The sequence below is a fragment of the Procambarus clarkii genome, chromosome 48 (genome assembly GCF_040958095.1).
Source record: "Procambarus clarkii isolate CNS0578487 chromosome 48, FALCON_Pclarkii_2.0, whole genome shotgun sequence".
NCBI classification, from domain to species: domain Eukaryota; kingdom Metazoa; phylum Arthropoda; class Malacostraca; order Decapoda; family Cambaridae; genus Procambarus; species Procambarus clarkii.
Genome location: NC_091197.1, coordinates 19438262 through 19445088, shown reverse-complemented (window position 1 = coordinate 19445088; position 6827 = coordinate 19438262).

Sequence of the window (6827 nt, the reverse complement as noted above, 5' to 3'; positions counted from 1 at the left end):
CAGAAAGCAGTAAACAGGTTTAACCCGGCCCGACAGGAAAAAGAAGCAAAAGAATAATCCGTGGTTTAAAAGGGCATGTATGGAAACAAAGGAGCTGAACAAAAGGGCGTGGAGGAACTTCCGTAATAACAGAACACCAGAAAGTAGAGAGAGATGCCAGAGAACCAGGAACGAGTATGTTAGTGTGAGAAGAGCAGCTGAGAAAAGGTATGAAAATGATATAGCTAATAAAGCCCAGACCGAACCAAAGCTACTCCACAGCCACATCGGGAGGAAGACAACAGTGAAGGAACAGGTGATGAAACTTAGGGTGGGCGAGGACAGGTACACAGAGAATGACAAAGAGGTGCGTGAAGAAGTCAACAGGAGGTTCCAATAGGTCTTCACAATAGAACAAGGAGAGGTCACTGCGCTAGGAGAGGTGCCAGTAAACCAGGCGGCCTTGAAAGGGTTCGAAATTACGAGAGATGAGGTCAAGATGCATCTGTTGGATATGGACATGAGAACGGCTGTTGGCCCAGACAGAATCTCACCATGGGAATCTCACCTGTACACTCATGAACGAGTGTGCAAGAGCACTTTGCTTGCCACTCTCCATAGTGTATAGTAGGTCACTGGAGACGGGAGACCTACCAGAAATATGGAAGACGGCGAATGTAGTCCCAAAATACAAAAAGGGTGACAGACAAGAGGCACTGAACTACAGGCTAGTGTCCTTAACTTGTATACCATGCAAGGTGATGGAGAAGATTGTGAGAAAAAATCTAGTAACATCTGGAGAGAAGGGACTTCGTGACAACCCATCAACATGGGTTCAGGATAAATCTTGCCTTCAGGATAAACCTATGATCAGGTGACAAAGATTAAGCAAGAAAGAGAAGGATGAGCGGACTGCATTTTTTGGACTGTCGGAAAGCCTTTGACACAGTACCCCATAAAAGGCTGATGCATAAGCTGGAGAAACAGGCAGGAGTAACTGGTAGGGCGCTCCAGTGGATAAGGGAGTACCTAAACAATAGGAAGCAGAGAGTTAGTGAGGTTTGAGACCTCAAATTGGTGTGAAGTCACCAGTGGAGTCCCACAGGGCTCTGTACTTGGACCTATCCTGTTTCTGATATACGTAAATGATCTCCCAGAGGTTATATACTCATTCCTCTCAATGTTTGCTGACGACGCCAAAATTATGAGAAGGATTAAGACAGAGGACAGCTTCAGGCTTCAAAAAGACCTGGACAAGCTGCAGGAATGGTCGAACAAATGGTAGTTAGAGTTTAATCCAAGCAAATGTAATGAAGATAGGCGTAGGGAGCAGGAGACTAGATTCAACGTATCATTTGGGAGATGAAATACTTCAAGAGTCAGAGAGAGAGAAAGACCTGGGGGTTGATATCACGTCAGATCTGTCCCCTGAAGCACACATCTAGAGGATAACATCAGCGGCATTTGCCAGGTTGGCTAACATAAGAACGGCCTTTAGAAACTTGTGCAAGGAATCTTTCAGAACTTTGTATACCACATATGTCAGACCAATCCTGGAGTAGGCGGCTCCAGCATGGAGTCCGTATCTAGTCAAGCATAAGACTAAACTGGAAAAGGTTCACAGGTTTGCCACCAGACTAGTACCCGAACTGTCGGGTATGAGCTACGAGGAGAGACTACGAAAATTAAACCTCACGTCACTGGGAGGCAGAAGAGTTAGAGGGGACATGATTACCACATACAAGATTCTCAGAAGAATTGATAAGGGAGATAAAGACAGACCATTTAACACAACGGGCACACGCACTAGGGGACACTGGTAGAAATTGAGTGCCCAAATGAGCCACAGAGACGTTAGAAAGAATTTTTTCATTGTCAGAGTAATTAACAGATGGAATGCATTAGGCAGAGATGTGGTGGAGGCTGACTCCATACACAATTTCAAATGTAGATATGATAGAGCCCAGTAGGCTCAGGAATCTGTACACCTGTTGATTGACAGTTGAGAGGCTAGCTGAAAGAGCAGAGCTCAACCCCCGAAAGAACAACTAAGTGAATACACACGCACGCACGCCCTCGCACACACACACACACACACACACCCACACGCACCCACGCACCCACCCACCCACACACACACACACACACACACACACACACACACACACACACACACACACTCCCCCCCCTACCCTCCCCCTCTCACCCATCCCCCTACCCTTCCCCTCTCCCCCACCCCCCCCAAGCCCTCCCTCTCCCCCACCTCCCTACCCTTCCCCTCTCCCCCACCCCCCTACCCTTCCCCTCTCCCCCACCCCCCAAGCCCTCCCTCCTCCACCATTCTCCCTTACCAGATTCTCCCACCAGCCCCCAATCACCCCAGATCCCACAGCGCCCCCCCCCCCCCCTAGAGGAGACGCAGAAGAGAGTCAGTTTCAGGGCAATGTACTCGAACATAGATAGGATCACAAGCAAGACAAGTCAACTAAGGGAAAGAGCACAAGAAGTGAACCCAGACGTAATCGGACTCACTGAAACAAAACTCTCTGGAATCATAACGAATGTCATGTTTCCCCAGGAGTACACAGTAATAAGGAAAGAGAGGGAAGGTAGGGGAGGAGGCGGAGTGGCCCTACTCCTGAGAAAGGAATGGAGTTTTAAGGAGATGGCCATCCCGGGTTGTGAGGGGTTTAGAGACTACATAGCAGGCACCATGACAATGGGAGGACCAAGGATAGTAGTAGCAGTAATATACAACCCTCCACCAAATGACAGAAGACCCAGTCAAGAGTATGAAAACAACAACATGGCAGTTAACACTATAATTGAGAAGGCAGCCTCTGCTGCCTGTAGAAATAGATCCCACCTGCTCATCATGGGCGACTTCAATCATGGAAGGATTGACTGGGAGAACAAGGAACCCATGGAGGCGAGGATACGTGGAGAGCCAAACTATTGGAGGTTGTGACAAGAAACTTTTTAACCAAGCTTGTCAGAGAACCCACAAGGATGAGAGGCAATGACGAACCAGCGAGACTCGACCTAGTCTTCACTCTGAACGACTCCGACATAATAAAAATCGGTTTTGAGGACCCAGTAGGAATGAGCGACCACAGTGTACTGGTGTTTGAGTACCTGATTGAAGAAGGGTTATTGAACTCGAGGAGGGATACCGAAACCAAAAGGTTAGCATACCGAAAGGGAAACTATTAGGAGATAAGAAAATTCCTAACAGATATAGCATGGGAAACAGAGCTCAGGGGAAAGATGGCCAAAGATATAATGGACTACATCACGCAGAAGTGCAAGGACGTAGCAAACAAGTTTGTCCCAGTCCAAAAGGAAAATAGTGACATGAAGATTGAGAAACCTATGGTTTAATCAGAGATGTGGGCTAGCAAAGCAGCAAAGTAAAAGGGCATGGAGAAACTACAGGAATAACAGGACACTGGAGAGCAGAGAAAGATACCAGAATGCCAGGAATGAATATGTCAGGATGAGAAGAGAGGCAGAAAGACAATACGAAAATGACATCGCAAGTAAGGCAAAGACTCAGCCTAAATTACTGCATAGCCACATCAGGAGAAAAACAACAGTAAAGGAACAGGTTATGAAATTAAGGATAGGGGCAGAAGGATTCACTACGAACGACAAGGAAGTGTGTGAGGAACTGAATAAGAAATTCCAGGAGGTCTTCACCTTAGAGCAAGAAGAAATTCCAGAGATAAGCGAGGGAATAGCTAACCAGGAACCACTGGAAGAGTTTGAGATTACCAGCGGGGAAGTAAGGAAGTGTATACTAGAGTTGGATGTGACAAAGGCTATAGGCCCAGATGGAATCTCCCCTTTGATACTAAAGGAAGGAGCAGAAGAACTGTGCCTACCACTCTCCATAGTGTATAACAAATCACTGGCAACAGTGGAGGTGCCAGATATTTGGTAAGCAGCTAACGTAGTCCCGATATACAAGAAAGGGGATAGACAGGAGGCACTGAACTACAGGCCAGTGTCCCTAACCTGCATACCATGCAAGCTGATGGAGAAGATTGTGCGAAGAAGGCTAGTGGAGCATCTGGAGCGAAATAACTTTGTAACACAGCATCAACATGGGTTCAGAGATGGCAGGTTCTGCCTCACAGGGTTACTTGAATTCTACGACCAGGCAACAAAAATCAGGCAAGAAAGAGAAGGGTGGACAGACTACATATTTTTGGATTGTCAGAAAGCCTTTGATACAGTACCACACAAGAGGCTAGTGAAAAAGCTGGAGATGCAGGCTGGAAAGAAAGGGAAGGTACTCCATTGGATAAAGGAGTACCTAAGCAACAGGAGACAACGAGTCAGTGTGAGGGGTGAGGTCTCAGATTGGCGAGACGTTACAAGTGGAGTCCCGCAGGGGTCAGTCCTTGGACCTATACTGTTTCTGATATATGTAAATGATCTCCCAGAGGGTATAGAATCGTTTCTCTCAATGTTTGCCGATGATGCAATAATTATGAGGAGGATTGAAACAGAGGATGATAGTAGGAGGCTACAAGATGACCTAGACAGACTGAGTGAATGGTCCAACAAATGGTTGTTGAAGTTCAACCCGAGTAAATGCAAAGTAATGAAACTAGGCAGTGGAAACAAAAGGCCAGACACAGGATACAGAATAGGAGATGAAGTACTTAATGAAACAGACAGAGAGAAAGATCTAGGAGTTGATATCACACCAAACCTGTCTCCTGAAGCCCACATAAAAATAATAACGTCTGCGGCATATGCGAGGCTGGCTAACATCAGAACAGCGTTCAGGAACCTGTGTAAGGAATCATTCAGAATCTTGTACACCACATATGTAAGACCAATCCTGGAGTATGTAGCCCCAGCATGGAGCCCGTACCTTGTCAAGCACAAGACGAAGCCGGAAAAAGTCCAAAGGTATGCCACTAGACTAGTCCCAGAACTAAGAGGCATGAGTTACGAGGAAAGGCTGCGGGAAATGCACCTTACGACACTGGAAGACAGAAGAGTAAGGGGAGAGATGATCACAACCTACAAAATCCTCAGAGGAATCGACCGGGTAAACAAGAATAAACTATTCAACACTGGTGGGACGCGAACAAGGGGACACAGGTGGAAACTGAGTACCCACATGAGCCACAGAGACGTTAGAAGGAACTTTTTCAGTGTCAGAGTAGTTAACGGATGGAATGCATTAGGCAGTGATGTGGTGGAGGCTGACTCCATACACAGTTTCATATGTAGATATGATAGAGCCCAGTAGGCTCAGGAATCTGTACACCAGTTGACTGACAGTTGAGAGGCGGGACCAAATAGCCAGAGCTCAACCCCAGCAAGCACAAGTAGGTGAGGACAAACAAGCTTGCCTACCTCAACAGTTGGCTTGGTCAGCCCGTAGGCTACTGGTTCATTACTAGCCTGTTCTCCCCTCAACCCGTCCCTCTGTCTATAGTTCATCCTGGGCAGCGCGTCCCTGCGCATCCCTCACATCTACCTGCGTCTATCATCACTGTTTCCGATATCTTGCGTTTCTTGGTCATCTCCGCGTTAACGAGGCCGTTTGCGGTCACTAACGACGGATCGTAACAACCGTCACTAGATTATCTTGAGCGATAAAGAGTTCGCAAAGTTGTGAGATGGCCGTAAAGCTGGTGGCGAGTGGTGAGGTCCAATCAGGCCGGGAAGGTGGTCCACGACCACCCATCAGGTCGGAGAGCTCGGCAATGATAACCAATCAGATCAGAGAACCCATACACGACAGCTAGTCAAGGTGAAGAACCCATCCACAACAACCAATCAGGCAAGTGAACGCATACACGACAACCAATCAGGCAAGTGAACGCATACACGACAACCAATCAGGCAAGTGAACGCATTCACAACAACCAATCAGGCAAGTGAACGCATACACGACAACCAATCAGGCAAGTGAACGCATACATGACAACCAATCAGCAATAAGGTTCGACAAGTCGTAGCTAACTTCCGTGAGGTTCAACATGATGTGCTCATGTCAGGCCTCCGTGTACACTACACAGTGCTGGACACCATGAACAAATCCACAAGGGCCGTGACGAGGATTCGAACCTGCGTCCGGGAGCATCCCAGACACTGCCTTAATGGACTGAGCTACGACAGGGTTAAAAGGGTTGAAACCGAAGTTCTACTGAACTTACTGGATCCCGTAGCCTCTCCGAGGCACAAACCAGGCTTTTACACAACCCCCCCCCCCCTGCACCCGAGCTATGTCAATAGCTCGGGCATCCCAGTGTCTGGGATGCTCCCGGACGCAGGTTCGAATCCTCGTCACGGCCCTTGTGGATTTGTTCATTTGATGCATGAGGTTAGTGTGATCTGTGTGTGTGTCTGGACACCATATTACTGACTGGACTAATTCCTTACACATTGTACACAGAACAACGACGAATCTTTCCCCGTCAATCACAAACCTCTCTTATCCTCTCTTATCAAGACACTCTAAACAATCTTATCAAGAGACTCTAAACAATCTTATCAAGAGACTCTAAACAATCTTATCAAGAGACTCTAAACAATCTTATCAAGAGACTCTAAACAATCTTATCAAGAGACTCTAAACAATCTTATCAAGAGACTCTTAACAATCTTATCAAGAGACTCTTAACAATCTTATCAAGAGACTCTAAACAATCTTATCAAGAGACTCTTAACAATCTTATCAAGAGACTCTAAACAATCTTATCAAGAGACTCTTAACAATCTTATCAAGAGACTCTAAACAATCTTATCAAGAGACTCTTAACAAAAAAGAAGTATAATTTACATATTTAATTCAAATTCAAATGTTTATTTAGGTAAAGTAC